The sequence below is a fragment of the Protopterus annectens genome, chromosome 1.part1 (genome assembly GCF_019279795.1).
Source record: "Protopterus annectens isolate FY-2018-M chromosome 1.part1, PAN1.0, whole genome shotgun sequence".
Classification (NCBI taxonomy): Eukaryota; Metazoa; Chordata; order Ceratodontiformes; family Protopteridae; genus Protopterus; species Protopterus annectens.
The window spans coordinates 1,349,551,689-1,349,573,141 of record NC_056726.1 but is presented as its reverse complement, the minus strand read 5'-3'; positions in this window follow the sequence as shown (position 1 = coordinate 1,349,573,141).

Below are 21,453 nucleotides of genomic sequence, written 5' to 3'. Positions count from 1 at the left end.
GTGTGTGTGAAAACCAAAGCTCAAAGTGTGTGTGTGTGTGTGTGTGTGTGTGTGTGTGTGTGTGTGTGTGTGTGTGTGTGTGTGATCTACTTTGAACAGTAACACTGAGAGCTCTGATTTCACAGAAAGGGTGGTGGAAGATTTGGCTTGGAACACCCGGCTAATGACTTAACTCTATATCTGTGACAGTGGGGAGTCTCCCATCCACTCATCAAGATTTCTCTTGAAGAGAGTTAGTGAGGGGCTCTGCCTAACATGAACTGGGATTCTGTTCCAGAGCATGGGAAGCCTCTGGGTTATGAATCTATCCCTCCAGCATGTCGTATTCATACTTGTGCCAAGGTTTAAGTCTTTAGCTCTCATGGTTCTGATGGATTTGGATTTTTTGAGGTGGAGCATGTCCATCAGTTCCTGATTGGACATGGCCTTGTACGTCAGGCACAGATCACCTCTGAGCAGGCGGTATGCTACTGAAAAGAGCTGGAGTTTCTTTAGTCTAGCAGAATAAGACATATGTTGGAGACCCTTGATCCTCTTGGTGAGGTACGTTTGTGGTCTCTCCAGCTGTTGCAAATGCCGGGTGAGGTACATACCAAATGGGGCATTGTACTCAATCATGGGTCTGATGAGGGAGGAGTATAGGGGTACAATGACATCCTTGGATCTTGATGTGCATCCCTTCATGATAAGGTGTGCAAGGTAGAATGTCTTTCTAACCACTTTGGCAACGTGGGTGTCAAATGAGAGGTCACTGTCGACTTGGGTCCCTAGGTCTCTGATTACTTTTTCCGTACTCAGTGGGTTGCTGTCTATGTGATAATTTGTGGGTACTTTGTTTTTCCCAAAGGGGATTACTATACATTTTTTGGCATTTAGTTTAAGGCCATGACTCCGGCACCAGTTGTCCGTTTCTGTGAGGCCTTTTTGTAGGATGTATGTGTCCGCTGGTGTATCGACTATGGCACCTAGTTTGCAGTCATCTGCGAACTTTGTCAGCCACAACCCTCCCATGTTTGCTTTAACATCTGAGAAATAAATGCCGAACAAGAGGGGTCCCAGGACAGATCCCTGTGGGACACCACTTGTGACTGGCTTTGAGTCTGACATTGCTCCAGCAATTTTAACTTTATGGGTTCTGTCCTTTAGCCAGTTTGCAACCCATCTAGTGACATAAGGGTTTACATTTAAGCTGTTGAGCTTATCTATGATGCCTGAGTGGGGTATTGTGTTGAAGGCCTTAGCCAAGTCCAGGTAGGCTGTATGGACTGCTTTGCCCTCATCAATGGCTCTAGTGACTGTTTCGAAAAAGTCAACCAGGTTCAAAAGGCAGGATCCACCCTTTACAAAGCCGAACTGGGTGGGATCAAGTGTCTGTAGGTCCCCAATGTCTCTGTTTATGAGTTCCATAATGATTCTTTCCATAGATTTGCAGACCAGGCTGGTTAAGCTTATGGGGCGGTAGTTCCCAGGGTCTGTAGAGGTACCCCCTTTGTGGAGTGGGACCACTGTTGCTTTACGCCAGTGTTCAGGTACATATCCTGTAGTAAGGCTAAGGTTAAATAGCATTTTTATGTGCGGGTTTAGCTCCTCTTGGAGTTCACGTAGCACACAACCCGGGATACCGTCAGGTCCCATTGATGCTGTGTTTTTAGCTTTGCTGAGGGCGGCTCTCACCTGGACATCTGAGATGACAGGAGATTACATTCAGCTGGGTTAAGTATTTCAGCTTTTGGGGGTGAGGGAGGGTAGAAATTTGCACTGAACCTGTCAGCCAGAATGTTGGCAATATCTGTGGGTTCAGTGTATTTTTTGTTGTTGTGAACTAACTCTGAGCATATCTGAGGGTTTCTGCCCAGGTTTCTAACATAGCTGAAGAAGGCTTTGTGGTTATCTTTAGTGTCCTTAGCGATTTTTCTCTCAAAGTTGGCCTTGGATGTTTTTATGAAAGAACGTAGTTTTCTGCTAGTGTTAATCAGAGATGTCTTCCCATTATGGGATTTTGCTCTGTCATGCAGTAGCCTCTTTCTTTTGTTATACAATTTGTTAATGGCTGAGGTCCACCAGACAGGACGCTTGCCTTTGGTGGAGAGGGACTTGGATTTATTTGTGATTGCATGATCCATGCATTCTTGGAGATGTCCATAGAAAGCATTTGTGAAGGATTCAGCATTGTGGGATGTGGTATCCACTGGCCCAGTGGGCTTAAAGGATACCATCTCAGTCTTAAGAAGAGTGAAGTCTGCTTTTGAGAAGTTTTTCACTGTGGTCTTTTGTGCTGGGGGTGGAGGTGGGATATGTATATCCAGGGTGATTAGTTTGTGGTCAGATCTCACTAGTGAGGGGTATACCTCCGGTGTGGAGCATTTTGTCCCCATGTTTGTGATGATCAGGTCTAGTATATTATCTCCCCTAGTGGGAGAGGTGACTAGTTGTTCCAGTGCATTTGAATTTATGAATTCAGGGAACCTTTGGGCTAGGGTGTTAGGGCTAGAATAATGTACCCAATCTATGTTAGGGTAGTTGAAGTCTCCTAGTATGATGGTATTTTGTGATATATTCATATCCTCCAATGTCTTCAGGAAGGCTGAGTGGGGTTCCTGAGATTGGGAGGGTGGTCTGTAACATGCTACCAGTTGTATAGCAGTTTTGCCTATGGTTAGTTGCACCTGTATGGTCTCTGATGCTTCATGTGTTGCTATAACCTGGAGGTGTGGGTGTCCTTGATGAATATGGACACTCCCCCTCCCTTTGTGGTTCGGCCTGGGTTTTGGGGCCGAAAGGCATGATACAAGGTATAGCCTGGTAGTGCTGGGGTGCTCTCAGGAGCCTTGAACCAGGTTTCAGTTACTGCACAGACGTCGATGTTCTCCATACTGAGGAGTGCATTGAGTGCCTGCATCTTGAGATTTAGACTTCTGGCGTTGAGCAGCATTACCCTTAGTTTTTTTCCATTTTTGTTTTCTAAGGAGGTGGGTTTGTCTTTTGAGCCTTGCCTAAAAAAGGCACTATGGGGGTGGCAAGAGCCTTAGCCAATATCCGGATGCCCAGTGATGACAGGTGCAAGCCGTCCCTTGCGTAGCAGCGTGGCTTGTCCAACATGTCATCCCAAGCAGACAGACATTGGATCCCCTTAGAATGACACCAGTACTTGAGCCAATTATTAAAGCTGATAATCTTGTCTTTGTATTGTGGCATCATTCTTGGTGAGGGCAAGTTGCTGCTCAGGGTCAGGGTCATACCAGCCTGGGCTACATAATCAGAGAGCTCCTCTATGTCTCTTTTCATGTAGTCCAGGGAGGTACGTCTCAGGTCATTCACGCCAGCATGGACAATGACGGAGTCATATTTGTACTTGCTTTGGAGTGACCTGAGCACGTGTGTTATGTAGCGGATCCTAGCTCCCAATAGGCAGCTCACAGTCACCCTCCCCTTGTTCAGCCTGGTAAGCGGGACATCAGTGTGTCTGACTATAGAGTCACCTATTACTAGTGTATCAGGCATGGTGTTTGGCCTTAAGGGCTGTGATTGATTGACACTGATTTATTGAAGTATGTGTTGCATGTGTTTTGTTTTGAGGTGGTGGATATTTGGATGTCTGCTTTGGGAGCCTCTGTTGTTTTGGTAAGTTTTGTATTAGAGCCTCCGAGTATGTCTTTGTGTTTTTATGTGTTTGATTTGCAGTTGTGGTAGGTCTATGTGGGACTGGGTTTGTTGTGTGTGTGGTTACCATCTCCTCCTGTCTGGTCATGCTAGCCCTGAGTTGAGAGAGTTCAGCCTCCAGTTTGGCTATATAGTTGCATCTCTCACATGTATTTGTGTTTGTTGGGAGGAGGAGAGGGTTGTCTGTGTACATGAGACAATTGTAGCATTGTCTCAAGATACTCAGGTTAACCAGCTGAACTGGAGAGGACACCAGTAATCTACCACTCGACATGCTAGAACAGTGAAAGGGAGTACTGTGCCTTTAAGGGAAGTGGGTATTCACAGGGGTGGTAGGTGGGTGTAGTGCTTACTTAGTATGAGAGTGCTTACTTCGTAGAGAAGTTTTGAGAACAAGTGTTAGGCTTATAATATAGCGAGTAGTCTGATTATACTAAGAGTAGAGCTTCCTTAACGGAAAATTTGAAGAGCAGACTTGGCGGAGCCAGAAGAAGTTTAACCTTGTTTAACTGGCACTGCGCTATGTGCACAACCGCGCAAAGCCATGCAAATGCGGATTTTAAAAAGGGAACTTCAAAAGAGCTAGAAATGGTCCAAAACAACCAATTACTACAGCTCTTGTGCTGAGGTCACTTCCTACAGGGACAGGTAGGCTGCTCAAGGCTCCCCACTCCCACTGGTGAGCAAAGAAACTTCCTTCTATCCAAGTAAGGTAATGGACAACACAGGAACTACACCACATCCCAGAATACAGCAAAGCCTGTAGACTGGTCTAAACTAGTCGAGGAGAGGCGGGAAAACAAGGATTATGTTTTTTTTTTTTTTGTTTTTAGATAGAAAACACACAGAAAATGCAGAAACAGTAATAAATCAGTTACACAGGCTAGCACACTTTAGTGGGCAGCCTCAACAGTTCAATTAAACAAACAAACAAACAAACAAATTTTCGATCAATTTCGACTAAAATGTAACTTTAAGTGCAGATATTAAATAATGCAGCAAACAGCTAAAAAAACAGTTTAAGCTTGTTTAGGGTAAGCTAGAGAAGGTATTTCAAGTAAAAAAACAGCAAAGATACTTAAATCCAGAAAGTAGTCGCTTTTCTGAGTTCTCTGTAGCTAGGACCACTCTGCAGGACCACGAGGAGCTTGTCTGAGTAGTATAGCCAGAAAAAACGCCCAGAGGCGGATTTTAAACAGGGAACTTCAAAAGAGCTAGAAATGGTCCAAAACAACCAATTACTACAGCTCTTGTGCTGAGGTCACTTCCTACAAGGACAGGTAGGCTGCTCAAGGCTCCCCACTCCCACTGGTGAGCAAAGAAACTTCCTTCTATCCAAGTAAGGTAATGGACAACACAGGAACTACACCACAGCCCAGAATACAGCAAAGCCTGTAGACTGGTCTAAACTAGTCGAGGAGAGGCGGGAAAAGAAGGATTATTTTTTTTGTTTTTTTCTTCTACTATAACTGAGCAGCTTGGTTGGGTAACATCATATGTGTCTATTATCTTGTCTGTTGTGATCGAACTAGAAGCAAGGCAAGAAAATATTTGTTGAAAACCTGAGTCATAAGTTTCAGATCACTAATATGAGTGTTGTCAGTTAGTGAGAGACCAACGTTATGATGAGTGTGATACTGACATTATCAGATGCCAATTGTTTTTCATATTTATATTTGGCTCTAATAGTAGCTAGTTTTAATTTCTTGGATGTAGATGTTGCATTGTCTTACTTATCAGAGTTCTAAACTTAAACACATAACCACAAGGGCATTTTCTTACTTGTTAGAGTTCTGAACTTTAATAAATAACCAGAAGGACTGGACTGTTCATACCCAAACATTAAACATTTTAACTAGTAAACTGTAATGTCTGCCATCAAAGTACAATTGGCAGCTATCTCTAACTTTCATGTTGGCAAAAATCAAACCCTCATAATTTCATTGAAATTGTTCAATGCCTTTCTATGAGGAATATTTCTTCTTAGACCACCTTTGAGGGACCCAGTTCCTCATTGGGAAATTACTTTGTTGCTTAATGTCCTGACTAGACTTCCTTTTGAAGTGACAGCTTCAGAGAAACTGAAATTTTTGTCTGTGAAGACTGTCTTCCTGGTGGCTGTTACTTCAGCTATGAGGATTTCAGAGTTGGAAGCATGGTAATTGAAAGCACCTTATCTGAGTTTTCATAAGGATAGAGTTTCTTTCAAACCTACTTTCTTTCTAAATTGGCTTCAGAATCTGCCCTTAACCAAACTATTAACTTGCCAGTTTTCTTTCCAAGTGTTTCCAACAAATGAGAATATACATTACATTTGCTGGATGTTCATCATCAATTGAGGATTATTTGCAATGCACCAAAAGTTTTAGGAAATTGATCAGCTCTGTCTCCTTTTCCAAGGCCAAATTGCGTGACAGTGTTTCTAAAGTCACTCTATCCAGGTGGCTATCTGATTGTATTAGTTTTTTCATACAAAGTGATGGAATTGTGTCTACCTCACAAACCTAAAGCCCAGTCTACTGGCACAGTTGCAGCATCTACAGCTTTCTTTGCCAAAGCATCAACAGATGATATTTGTGCTGTGGCTATTTGGTCTATAGTTCACACATTTGTTTCCCATTACAAACTGGATCTTCAGTCTGGATCCTGCGCATCCTTTGGATCCACTATCCTCTGGAATATCTTTTCATTAGACCAGTCTGATGAAGTCTAGATCTTTCTGGACGAAAGCGCTCATCCTTGTTTTTTTTTGCCTTAAGTTAATAAAGTGGATTCTGCATTCTACAACTGTGTGGTGATTTGCAGCCTGCAATACTTTGAGTGGGTTCAATTCAGCTACTTCTTCTGGCTTTTGTGTTTATCCTCTCCACAATTTCAAAGGCAGAACATCTAGGGGACACAGAAATTGATGGCAAGGGGGTTGGAATTTCTCAAACTATCAACTCTTGCAACCCCACCAGCACTCCACTTGAGGACCCAAGCTCTCTGATGCCAAAGCCCTGAGATGAAAAGATGGCTCTGAAAGCTTCAGATTTGACTCTAACCCCCTGGACCCAGTGTCAATGCTTCAGCAAAAAGAGGCTTCTGATTCTGAAAGGCTCAGAGCTGGTTAACTCAGGGAAACCATCGGAGTCGAAAAACGGACTGTCTTCAAATCCAATGAAGACACCCCCAGAGGTCACACATTCCCTGTGGGCATCTGAGTTGGGAAGCTTATGCCTACAGGTAATGCTATTTCTAAATCCGGTAGGCTTTTCAACCATCTTGTGCAGTACACACAACTATTACTAGTTAGCAAAAAAAAAAAACAAACAAAAAAAACCGACTCTAGCGATATTTTATATATATATATATATATATATATATATATATATATATATATATATATATTTTTTTTTTTTTTAGATAGGAAAAAGGAAGATAGAAAGAAACTACCAACAATGGTAGACAGGAATACTCACACGAGTAGAGAAAGGGGAAAAAGGTGCCAACAATGGTACTGAAACAATGGTACTAAAAAGAAATGGAAAGTAGCTAAAAGGTTATGGGAGGGAGATAGGAGAGTTAAAATATACAATTAATGAAGTCTGAGAGAAAAACTCACGAATAACTGCTTTTAAAAATTCCAAAAAACTTGAGAGCAGAAGGATCCGCATCTGATGCTGAATGGCAACAAACGAGATCTGAGGGATGTTAGGTTGGCAGGGCATTATGGGTAAAGGGAGAAGCTTGAGAGTTCTTGGATCCAATGATCTGACAGAAACTGCCGAGTCAGAGACGAGTATCTGATTCAAACCCATCAGTTGAGGAAGAATGAAAATGGACAACATAGATGGAATGTTATGGTGAGTACGTAACTTTTTTTTTTTTTTGCATATACTTCCTAATGGATTTCTGGTATCTATCAGGCCCTAGTAGGCAGAACTCTCATCTATTTACTATTCCTGTCACATAGATTTCCCTCCGTTTCTCTGACATGCATTCATACAGGCTTCTTTCTCACTTAGAAAATGTGAATTACTCCAGCTCTGTCCTTTCTACACCTCTAGCATTTATTAGCCTGTTTCCTGTCTTTTGTGTTGCTTTTAATGCTTTTTTTCCTTTGGATTACATCTTTCCAGTCCTCTTCCACTGAATCTCACCTTTCCATCTTCTTCCATTTTCTTTCAAAAGTTTTTATTTCCAACTATGCATGCTATTTTCACAAACCTTTGTAGATTAGCTTGCCTTCCCCTCTCTTTCCTGCACCTTCATTTCTTCATCAGCATGTCCCCAGGTTTACATTACATTATTCTTTTCCATGTTTCTTCCTATCTTCGTTACAGTTTTCCCATTGCCATCCTTTTAAGCTACACCATCCACATATTTCACATCGTTGTTCCCATTCTAGTCTTCTTTGCAGTGTTATGTGAACCATTTCTTTCTACTTCTGTAGAGGTTTAGCATACTGATGCTTCTATCTTCCATCATTTGTCTTGCATTTTCCCATTTCCCAACCCTCTATTGTACTTTCTGCTCTATTTCATTCCCCAGTTTCTGTCAGGATTCCGTCTCCATGTCAACCATCAACATGCTCTTTTTGATACTCCACTTTGGCACACTGTTATTGTGGAGTTCTGATTCCTTCATACACTCCACCTTTCTCTACCACTTTCAGTTTTTATATTTTATTTTGTTTTATTTTATTTTTATTTGTTTGTCAAGGTAATGCTCTGGAATCTTCAATTTCCTTTGCCCTAAGCCACAGGTAGGTGTTACATGACAATGTATACCGCTCATAGTTATGGAATCCCTATTTTTCATGCCTTCCTTTACTTGTAGTCTTTTAGCAGACCCTTCCTTCCACACAGATCTCTAAAATATCAATTGGTTGGCTTTTATTACTTGTTCATTTCTAGTGCCTCATCATGTAGCCCAGTTTTGGATTTACTTGTAACCAAGTGAGTTTAGTGCCTCCATCCTCTTAGACTGTTACTAATTTTTAATTTCAAATTCATATAGTTTTCATATTTGGCTTCTGCCACTGTGTTCCAAATTTCTAAGCCTAAGCACTTTGCTCTGGGTATGTGCTTTATCCCTTCTAATATTGCTTTGCTTGCCTTATTCTAAGCTAGCCCAAACTATATTTTACTGTTATCTTCCAGACTTGACACTCTATAAAACTTTTTCAAGTGTCTTAAGACTGCCTAATCATTTTGACCTTCAGAATATGGTCATCTACAATTATGCAGAAGTAGGCAATGATGTACGCCCTCCCTTGCTCTCCTAGTAAAGGTTTTCTTGAATAACAAGAACAAGCAAAGGGAGAATGGATAGCCCTGTCTTATTTATTTATTTATTTCAGTTTGTTAACCGGGAAAGTTCATTGGGCCAAGGTAGCCCATTTTCAGTGGAGGCCTGAGGATAATAGCTCCAGACAGAAAGACAATATGCAATGTATTAGTACAGCATATAAGAACAACAGTTTAACATTCAATGTACAGCAAGACAAAATTTTACATATCTTGAAATGTATGAGCTCTGTCAATCACTTATAAGATATTTACAAAAACAAAATCATGTTCATTTAATACAATATATGTATTTAGGCAAAGGAATTTTAGAGAGATAGGAAATACAGTTGTAGCAGAGATTGTGAGTAGGATAGAATAGGGATAGGTGTCAGGAATCAGGTAGGATGGGTACAGGAGCTCTCCCAGAGGGAGGAGAGATGAGAGTGGATTAGGGTTTTAAAGGAGGGTAGGTTTGGGCTGGTTCTAATGCGAGGGGGAAGAGTGTTCCATAATCTGGCAAGGGAGAATGATAGTAGAAGTTGCCCTGGTGTGTGTAAAGGCTTGTAAAGTTCTAAGAGGTTCTGATTTTTGGATCTAAGTGTTCTATGTGGCTGGTGAAGTTTTATGGAAGAGGAGAGTGATAGACAGAAGGGTTAAAATCAGCTTGTGTGCTGTAGTTAGTTGAATGAAATTTAGGTAGCCTGGGAGTTCCAACCAATTTAGAGCATGGAGGGAGTTACAATGGTGACTAGAGGATTTGGATCCTGTGGCAAACTTTGAAATTTTATTATGGCATGAAGAAAGTTTAGATTTTAAGGATGATTGGAGATTAGAGAGTAGTGGAGCTCCATACAAAAGGGAAGGTGGGAGGTAGGTGGTAGATAGGCGTTGTCTAGAAGACAGAGAAAGGTAGCTTCTGTGTCGATAAAGCATTCCAAGTTTTTGATGAGTTTTTTTAATATTGGTTTGTAGGTGGATGTCAAATTTTAGCTGGTCATCGATAAGGATGCCCAGAAGTTTTGTATGGGGAACTATTTCAATAGATGTTTTGTGTAGGCTAAGTATAGAGAAGGATGCTTTGTCAACAGCAGTATGTCTAGAAGGGGTAAATATCATTATTTTGGATTTGGAGGCATTTAGGGCTAGATGATTGCCAAGCATCCAGGACTCAGTGGAGGACAAGGCCTCTTGAGTAAGGTTTATTAATAAGGGAAGAGTTTTGGCTGAGCAGATGATAGTGGAATCATCTGCATATTGCACCAGTTTAGCATTGGGGATCTTTTGGTGGAAATCATTGATGAAAATGTTAAATAGTAAAGGACTCACAATAGAGCCTTGGGGTACACCTGTTGGGGTGTGAAGGAAAAACAAAAATGAAAACTCCAGCAAAGCTAGAGCTTCCACTGAGTGACCTCTCAAACCTCTTGTATCAGAGGCACATGGGATATATGCAAATGACCATTATGAACATCAGGTGTTTCAGCTAATTGGCAATTCTGAATGCCCATGACTTGTTTCATCATTTTAATGGACAATTTCAGGCCAATAGAGCCAAACCCGTCTAGCTGTGGATATGCATATTTTGGCCTTGTTATGACCTCATCAGCACAGCACAAGCAGAGTGTTTGACTAAGCATAAGAAACACAGGGCTGTTATACCCAGCTGATGTCCATTATTAAACAAGTCATGGGCATTCAGAATCGCCAATTAGCTGAAACACCTGATGTTCATAAGGGTCATTTGCATATATCCCATGTGCCTCTGATACAAGAAGTTTGGGAGGTCACTCAGTGGAAGCTCTAGATTTGCTGGAGTTTTCATCTTTGTTTTAACTGATTGGTTTTTCAGTGGCCTTCCCACTTATTGTTTTAGTTTGTTGTTTGGGATATTTTTGCAGTGACCCTAATGATAATGGTGTAGAGGGAGGGACTTAGTTTGATGGGTGGGGTTTATGTGGGAGTGGTTAGAGAGCTATAAATGTAGTTGTGCTGGGGCAGGTGGGAATTGGGGGCAGGGTAGGGGAGTGGAGTGAGCCTGCAGGGCGAACAGAGCGGGAAGAGCTGAGAGAGGAGGAAGCCAACAGGAACAATCAGTGGAATTGGGAGTTAAGCAGTAAGGTAGTAAGAGAACACAGGTAAGAGAAGGCTGGAGTACAATGTTTATTGGGATAAAAGTGGTCTGTAACAAAAAGCAAAAGAGTTAGCTACAGAGTGAATGCTAAGCAGTAAGTGACATGGGGAAAGCCTAACTCAATCCTAGAGCACAGGATATTGTAGTTGGGGAAGGAAGGCTTTTCACTACCACCTAGTGGCAGACCTAGGTAAATGCAGCTGGAAGAGGGAGAATATGAGCAATGGGGGCAGGCTGCTAGCGACACACGGAGGGGCACACCACTAGGCAGGCTGCATGCAGGAGCAGGATTTGTATCATTCTTATGTAGGAACCATTTTTTGTGTGATTTTGTTGTCACGGGTAGAAAAGATCCAGGTGGTGAGAGGAAGGAACCCTTGGAAGATGGGAGGGCAGGGCATAGTAAGTTGAAATGGAGAAAAAAACTGTTTAGTAATGTAATAAGACAGAGGGGAGGCAAAATCAATACTTAAGGAACAAGCTAGGAAAACAGGAGAGTTAGAGGGAGATGTTGGAGGCTAGGGTAGGCATGAGCAGGAGAAAGTGTAGGCGGGGTGAATGGAATGCAAGTAAATCAGGAGGGGAGAGTGAAAACAGCAGGAGATAAAGGTAAGCATACAGAGCAATAGCTGAGAGGAGTAGGTTTAGGCTGCTGATATACTATGATATCCCAGGTTATACAGATAAAGTACCATAGAAGTGTCCCGGGTTAACTCAAAATTACATATAGCACACTTAATACAGATACCAAAGATGCATATAAAAGCAACATATGTACATTTCGGCATCACAATTTGCTAAATATTTCAAACAATGTAGAGGCAGCGGCAATAGGTACTGTATGCAACAGCTTCTAATGTGATAGTAAAAGATTGGTGAATGTGATCATGGCACAACAGCTGATTGCACATTAATTCAGATATTCTGAAAGTGCCATGCCTGACTGAGCCTTATTGAGAGTAAATACAGAAATGGAAGGAAAATTGCATATTCCATGCCCTACTACTAGGGAGTCTAACAACAGGATAGCTTGCCTTCACCATAATCTTTTAAACAGGGATCCTGACATGAGCAGAATGGTAATAATGTGGTAGTGTACATCCACACACATTAAATCCTGTTATAATAGATGCAGGGAGCCCAGGGAAGTAGCGAGCAGGGATCGCCTGCACAGTATATATGTGTGGCGTGCAAGCGATGCTCTCAAACCCCCGAAGTTACAACCAAAGTGGGGAAAAATAACCAATCAACACACAGCTTCAATTGTGAGCAAAACACACAAAATAAGCCTCCAAATGTAATCAAAAACCAAGGAATAGGGAAATAATCTCTCTACTAAGTCCTAAGTAACTGTTACACAGAAGTCCGAGGGATGTAGAGAGTGGGAAACACTAGCATGGGGCATTTGATATGTACTAACAAGCAGAAACATTAATTCTGCAATTGCCACCCGAGTCCTAGGGCAGGCCAAGAAGGTAGGCTATTAAAAGCGTAGTAGCAGACTGTGGGCTACATAGAGAGTCCCACGTGGCACCATTTAGCAGGTAGGGACTATAGGATTACTCAAGGAAAAGGTCTGGCAGAGGTCTCACTAGCAGATGTCCATTAGTGCTAGTGGATGGGCATACACAGACGCCTAACTAAAACTGAGAAAGGAGACCAGATAATACAGCCAAAAAGCACTGGTAACACATGGGGTGGGGTTTGCACAAGCCAATGCAAGGCCTCAGGCTTCCGGCACTAATATCAGGACATGAACCATTGAAGTAGGTATACTAACCCAAACATTACTGGTCCTGGAGCCCGTATTCAAGAATGAACCTAGGGTACTCTAAGGTAGTGGACTATTTCTGGAGTTCAGCCTATGCAATCCATTTAAGGCAATTGCCAAGTTACATAAGTCTTGTCTCTGTCCAAATCCTTACCTCTCTACAGTGTTTTCCATTCACTATCAGAGTTAATGTTAGGTTTTGGTACTGGTTTGGGCCCATCTAATAATACTTCTTTTCATTGCCTTACCTTCCAGTGCTTCCTGCAGGTATCTTCACTGTAGCAAGTCAAACACTTTTCTTATATCACATAAATTGTTCCTGATTTATAACTCATTTCCTTTCACATCTGTCCATGAACTTTAGTAGCAGTCACCAGTGTTCTACTGAGGTTTTTCCTTGTTTGAGCCCTACATGACCCCTTTGTATTACATTTGCCAAATTTTTCATATAATTAATACCTGTATTATCAAACTAGGACTAAAGTCTACTGGTTTTATGTTTCCATTCTTCTCTTTTGGTAATAGGATTACCATTATGTTTTACATTGATGGTTCCAATCTTCCTTCTTTCTCACATTGGTTACATATCCATGTCAGGATCCTCCATCACTGCCTTTTCAACTTCCTTTTAGAATTCTGTACCATTCTGTCCCTTCTTCCCTCACTCCCGTAAGCTCTCTGCTGACCACTCCTAGTCCATCTTCTATAACTTCATTGTTTAATCTGTCTTTCTGTTGTCTGTCCCCTTCACTGCTGGGCTATGTAACTTTTCATAGCATTCCACCAATAATTCTTTAAACTGTTTCTGTTATTCTAGTGTCTTCCCTTTGAGTTTACATATTTTCATGTCTTTTTTCCTTCCTTTGATATTCCATATATAATAAAAACAGTTTACTTTCCCTGGCCCTCCAGAACTTCTTTCTTCTCACTATTTTACATTCTGTTTTCATTTCCTCACAAAATTCTGCCTAGCACCTGAGCCTTTTTAAACTTTCCTCCTATTCCTTCTCCCTTCATTCTTCATCCATCTTCCTCAGTCAAGTCTGCTTCCCTGGTCTTACCTACTTTTTTGAATATGTCTGCTGCCTCTGTTTTTGGTGTAGTACTTCCCAGATGTCTATCCAGTCCGCTGCTTTCATTTCTTTCCCTAGTTCCTCCTGCGATTTCCCAGGCTTATAGGTTTATATGTTGTTACTAAGCTTATGGCTAAAGGAGAACATCAAAATTCTCAGCCTCATCACCCAGTACTGATAGGAGACTAACAGTGTACCCTGTTAAGCAGATTTTCTTCACATATCCTCGGTGACAATTTGTGATCACCAATCCGGTCATTTTGACTGGTTTTAAAGGTTGCTTGGGAAGTACTCTGCTTGATAGCAATGCCAGCCTGTTACAGAAATGGGTGATATGATGGCTTAGGTGTCTGTCGTGCCACTTGGTGTTGTTAGTGTAATAGGTATCTGTTGAGTCACTTGGTGTTGTTGATGTTATGATATAGGTTTAGGTCTCTAAAACTGGTGCTTGCTTTACCATCTATTCTTTTTAGGAGAAGGAGTTCAAAGAGAGCTGAGTTGCTCACAGTATGGAAAGCTAAGAAGAGATCACCCCTCAGGGGGTGTGTATGATTTGAACTTTAGAGCTTTTAGTCGGAGTAGTTAAGGATTCTGATTTCTGAAATCATTTTAGTGAGGAAACATTATGATCTCTCAAGCCTGTTTAGTTGTTTGACAAGATACATGCTAAAGGATGCATTACAATTAATGATTGGTCTGATAGGGGATGAATAAAATGGGACTATAACTTCTTTGGACCTTGGGTAGATACCACAGAGAATATGCTGTGCAAGGTAGGATTTTCAAACCACATAGAGACATGGTAGCCTAAGGAGAATCTGTTATTCTTATACGTGCCCAAGTCCCTGATGACTGGGTCATATATAACTGGGATGGTTTCTATAAGGGAAGTAGTAATAATGCTAAATTTACCAAAGAAGACTATACTGCATTTCATGAGTTGAGCATAAGGCCATGACTAATGCACCAATCATCTGTTTTTTCCAGCCCTTGATGGACAATTTGAGAATCAGAGTAGGATTTGATAACTGCTCCCAGTCTGTAATCATCAAGACACTTTGTTAGTCATAGTCCCTTGATACTTGCTTTTATGTTACAGAAATATATGCCAAAAAGGAGGGGACTCAGGACTGTGGGATACCACTGGTGACATGTTTCTGTCTAGAGCAATCCCTCAATCATAACAGCATAGGTTCTGTCACATAATCAGTTAGCAATCTAGCGAAATATATAGCTCAGAGTTGAGCTGGGAGGGCTTGGCAATAATCCCAGCATGGGGGATAGTGTTAAAATCTTTGGCAAGGTCTAGATAAGAAGTGTTGACTGCATCTCATAGAAATGATCAATAATGACATAGGAAACTTTCAGACACTGGACCCACCTCAGTTTGATTTGTTCAAGGCCAGGTCATGCCTACTCAATCTGGTAGAATTCATTGAGAAGGTTACCAAAGCAATGGATGAGGACAGAAAGGTGTACACTGCCTTCCTTGAGCTGGCCAAGGCATTTGACAGAATACCTCACTTGGGCATTGTTGACAAACTGAAGAGGTTAGGTATAAACCCTTATGTCACCTGGTGGATAGCCAGCTGGCTCACAGACAGGACTCATGAAATTAGAACTGGGGAGTCCACCTCTACAAAGAGGCCAGTCAAAGTGGAGTCCCTCAAGGATCAGTCCTGGGACTACTACTTTTTGGCACTTACTTCTCTGAAATCAAGGCCAATGTCAATGGCCTCTGTCTGACTAAATTTGCAGATTATTGCAAATTAGTAGCAGTCATAGAATCCCCTACTGATGCAAATGATCTCCAGGAAGGGCTGACACAGGCAAATAACTGGTGTCAGTGCCATGGACTAAAACTAAATGGCAAGAAATGCATAATTGTACCCTTCAAGAAATCATCCATCTCTGGTAACTATCATATTGACAACACACCCCAAAGAGTTGACCCAGTAGTCAGGGATTTGGGGAACACACACATAGTAGTCTTGCCTTTGACTATCATAGGTTCCTAGATTAGTACAAGGCTAACTGCTCTTGTGGGCAGTTTTTTTAAGCCTAGCCAATTACCCCATGGGAGAATCAAACTCTGCACCTTGTGGCTGTAAGGGAAATACCTTAACCATTATGCCAACCTCCCACCCAATCATGTGTCTACAGTAGTGAGAAAATCATTCTGTGCTGTAAAACTTATAAATAAAGATGTGGCATCTAGGTCCAAAGAAGTCATTGTTCCACTGTATTTGGCATTCATCAGATCTATCATTGAATACAATGCGCTCTTTGGTATGCACCTAACCAGGCACATCTAACAAATAGGTTCATAGATGTGTACTAGGCTAATGGCCCTGGAGCCTTTACAAGCATAGCCCATAGTATTACCCTGGCATTGTGCCACCAAACCTTAGTTCCTAGTGCATCTGTCAAGTAGAGACACTGGAGTGATCCACGGGGTGAATATTCTATTGCCCATCCACTCATCAAGATTTCTCTTGAAAAGGGCCAGAGAGGTGCTCTGCTTGACATGTATGGGAAGTCTATTCCATAGCATGGGCAGTCTCTGGGTTATGAACCTGTCCCTTCAGCATGTTCTGTTGATTGTGGTAATGAGGATGAGGTCTCTGGAGCATGTGGTGCGGAGGGATTGGCATTTCTTTAGAGGTAGCATTTCTAACAGAGCTGGGTCAGACATGGCTTTGTAAGTCAAGCAGAGATTGCCTGTAAGTAGGCAATATGAGACAGAGAATAGCTGGAGTTTTTTGAGTCTGTCCATATAGGACAAGTGTTTAAGGCCTAGGATTCTCTTTGTGAGGTACTTTTGTGACCTCTCCAGTTGTTGCAGGTGTCTAGTGAGGTACATGCAAAATGGGCATTGTACTCAATGATTGGCCTAATGAGGGAAGAGTAGAGGGAGACAATTACTACTTTTTCCTGGATGCAAAACCCTTAGTAATAAGATGTGCTACATAGAAGGACTTTCTGACCACAGTGGCAACGTGGTGGTCAAAAGAGATGTTGCTGACAACCTGTGTTCCCAGATCTCTTATAATGCCTTCTGTGTTCAGTGGACTACCATCAATGTGGTAATTCAAGGGAACTGGGTTTTTCCCAAAGGGGATGAAGGCACATTTTTTGGCAATGAGCTTAAGACCATGGTTCTGACACCAGTCGTTGGTCTCATTGAGGCATTTCTGTAGGATGTCAACATCACTTGGGGAGTTAATAATAGCTCCCAACTTGCAATCATCTGCAAACTTTGTCAGCCAGAGTCCCTTTGTGTTGGCCTGGAGAAGCAGATACCAAACAGGAGAGCACCCAGGACCAAACCCTGTGGGACTCCACTCATGACTGGTCGGCAGTCTGACTTGGAGTCAGCTACTTTCACACTGTGGGTTCTATCTGTGAGCCATTTTGCAACCCACCTAGTGATATAGGGGTTGATGCCTAGCTTATGGAACATCCACCAAGGTTCCTCATGAAATTAATACAGGGCATAAGTAACATGTCCTGTGCAGACTGCCTCAAGGCCCTCTTCCTGTATTCTGTTTCTACAGGCTGTTGAGGGGAGCTCTATACCTGGCATACAAGGCATTCGCAGACCCTGCCCTGATGGGCCACCTGCGTATCCGCAAATCAAACAACACCAGAGTACCCCATTCTAAAGACTTAAACCTTGCCTGTGATATAAATAGGACCTGATAGAGAGACAGGTATGCATCCCAGAGACTACCTTCTCTGGAACAGGCTCCCCATCCATGTGAAGCAGAGCTCCTCCCTAACCCAATTCAAGTATAACATGGGCAATTGGATGGGGAACAGGAAATTCATCCTTGGTTTGGCACCTTTGTCTCTAATGGACAAAGTCAGCTTGTAAATGGTTCATCTCCCACAGCCCTGCTTGTAAATGTTTCATCTCCCAAGCCCTTGCTTACACTTAACAAGGATACCAGAACTTGTCAGAGATTTGGGGTGCATAATTTGAATCTTATTTCTGCTGCCGTGTGTGCTGGTCCCTCTTTGTTTTTGGAATTATTGGTTTGGACCGGGCACCATAGTCCACTTTGCATGCCTTGCTTCTTTTTAGGCTTAATAAGGCCCTTGTGGTCGTTAGTCTGGTAAATATTTATGAACCTGTGAACCTATGCCCCTTATACTGGCCTTAGTACCCATTTCAAAGAACTCAACCAAGCTGAGCAGGCTTTTCCAAAGCCACACTAGTGTGTATCCAGGGATATAAGGTTTCCTATATCATTCCTGTTGCATTCCTTTATTTTATTCTTCCTGTCCTCTGCTTCCTTTAATATTATATCAAACCCCAGCATTATTTCTGCATTAATTTCCTCCCACATGTACTTTCCTCTCTGGAGGAAGTTCTGGAAGAATCTTTTGTCTTCTGTATTTGGTGCATATATGTTTCCTGTCATCATTTTGTTTTTACATGAGCACATGCACAAGGTCAACACATAGCTCCACATTTAGCTTTTCTGGTACGTAGTATGTAAAATAATTAAAACTTTAAAACTGATCTTATTTAAAATCTTAATTGATGTTATTTAACATTTTAATTGATTTTAAAAACTTTAAAATTCTTGAGCACTGTGTGCATAAACAACTTATATCTTATCTCTGTCATAAAAACCTTATTGCCCCTACCCAGCATGGCTTTTGCCTCCATCACAGTACTACAGCAGCTCTCATCTCCTTTACTAACTCCATCTCCATATCCAGTGATAACAATAAGCTAGTGTCCTACCTTTTCCTTGATCTCTCTAAAGCTTTTGATACTGTCTCCACTCTATCCTTCTCTCTAAACTGGCTGAACTTGGTTTGCTTGCTATCTCTCTAACAGACAGCAATCAGTCAGATGGCTCAGTAGTCTATCACTTTTTCTCCCCATAAAAATGGGTGTCCCACAAGGCTCTATTCTAGATCCCGTTCTCTTTAACATCTTTACTAACCAGCTACATACATCTTGTCCTCAGTCTTCCCTTATACAGTATGATGATGATTCTACTATCATCTCCATTGCTGACAACCCTTCTGACTTGTACTCACTCACTCAAACCTCATTCAGTCTTGCTGAATCTTGGCTTTTTAGCAACCAAATGATACTGAACCCCAAAAAGACAAAACTTCTCCTGTTTCTACTTAAACCTCTTAATTATCTCAAGTTCTCTTTCTCAATCTCGTCACTCAGTAACACTACTATTTCACCTGACTCTCACACAAAGCTCCTGGAAGTAATTATTGATGACCAACTTAAATTTGAACTCCATGTACACCATTCTATAAAGAAAATCCATCAAAAGCATGGCCTACTCTATAGACACCAATGGTTCCTTACTCCTAACTCCAGAATTTCATTTTCCCAAGCTTTCCTCCTACCTAACCTTTTCTACTGCTCTCAAATCCTTACTAACCTACAGTCAGCTCTGCTATGTAAACTGGAAACCACATAGAATAAAGTTCCTAGATTTGGAGCTAATATGCCACCTAAATCTCACCACTGTCTTGCTCTTAAAAGTCTTAACTGGTTAGAATTTCCCAACCACCTCTTACTTACTCAACTATCTATCATCCACTCTATCTTAAATAAACCATCCTCCTGCCCTAGCGTATCCTCTATCATCTCTCTCTGTAACCCACTATGTTTCCTTAGGAGCTCTGATCTAGGACTCCTACAAGTCTACAAACCGAAAAAATCATTTTGACAAAATCTCTATAGCTACCTTCCCGCACTAGCATGGAATAAGCTTCCTATGTCCCTTAGAATTATAACCCATAAAAATGTTTTCATGACTGACCTCAAAAATCACCTAATTTCTGCCTGGAAATGTAACTGCAATCACCCCACTTTATATTTTTTCCTTCAGTTTTCCCTTCCTCTCTTTTCAGCCCCCCTTCACTTTCCACCCCCTTCCTCTCCCTTTTACTTACGTCCTACATCATTTCTCTGCTTGGCACTATTTCTACTACCTACTTTTCAACTTTACCCTTCTCAATCCTTACCCCCTCTTCTTATTTTTGATACCTTTTATTTCTCTCTTCCCATGTTATCTTGCAGCATAATAGTTAACACTTGATCCTTAGACATATCTCCTCTTCCTCGTCTCTCCTTCCTCTTACTAACCACTTCTTTACTTACTTCTCTTCTTCTTCTTCCCTACTTACAGAGTTCTTGATTTAATTATGTTTTAAGTTCCACTCCTGATAGATTTGACTTTATACTTCATAGGAAACTTATTTTTTCTCAATTATACTGCGCATTTTATCATTTGTCAAGTCTATATTAGTGAATTTATATATCTTATTACTATTTAAAACTTGTTTTTTGGAGATTTTCTCCCCGGGCCTCCGATGAAAAAGGGTGCAAGCTCAGACAGACTAATCCGGTCAACCAATGTCAAATAAATAAATAAATAAATCTTCCATCATAGATGAGGACAAGTGAAATTCCTACTTGCACGAAGCAGTTGTGGGTAATGCAATCACAATGCATTTAGTATTAGTATTAATGAGGAGGTGTGTCTTATGGCATGAGCCTGAAAACAAACTGCTGCCATTTTCTTTCTTGCTGCCAAGGTTTGCTCATTTTTTATTCAGTGCTACAATTCCAAATATTGATTTCTGCAATTATTTAAAATGCTGCATCTTGCTTCTCCTTCATCATAAAGTACAAAGCAATATACCAAAGCTCCTCTCAGAAAATTTTCTCATTCCTAATGAGTGTTAAAATTACTGCACAAAACTGTGTTATTTTCACTGCACATCACACAGACACATGAATAGCACATTTTCTCTTTGTATGTTGCCTTCAATGCAGTGAATACTTACTCCTTTATGTACCTCCCAGATGGATATCACAGAATAACAGTAATATTTCCCCCTTACACAGTGGACTAAACAAGTTTTCTTTACTCCTGTTTAGCAGCACAGTTTTCTGTCAGTGAGCTAACACATAAAACATATTATCATGTTTAGGTAATCATATCTTGCTAATGTGTATTATATTATTGTGGTACCAGAGAGCTCTGCTAGCCTAATAACAATATAGAACAGTACAGTGTTAACGTCATAAAACATATTAGTGTGACACAATTACTTTATTGCACTTTTATGCTGTATAAAACCATACAGTTGTAATGTTGATACCCACTGTATGAACTGTAGGATTGAGAGCAGAAAAAACAGGCATTGTGTGATATTTGCTGAGTTTGCCAAAGTGCTTGGCTTCCTGTCTGACTCTGCACCTGTTACAGAATGATTGCATATTTTGCTGTAGAAAATATAGGCTGACATCACTAACATGAATCTCATTCTCAACATCTAAGCACAAGAAATATATACAAAGCTAAACATAATGTGTGTGTGTATGGGGGGGGGGGGTGTCAGATGGCCAAAATCAGGGAGAAATGTTAAATAGTGCTCTTACAAGCAGAAATTTTCTAGAATGATAGCTTTTAGATTAGCAAGCATGTATTGAAGGATATAAACTCTGAAACTCAAATATATGTCATTATTTACTGACCTTAACCCTCAGAC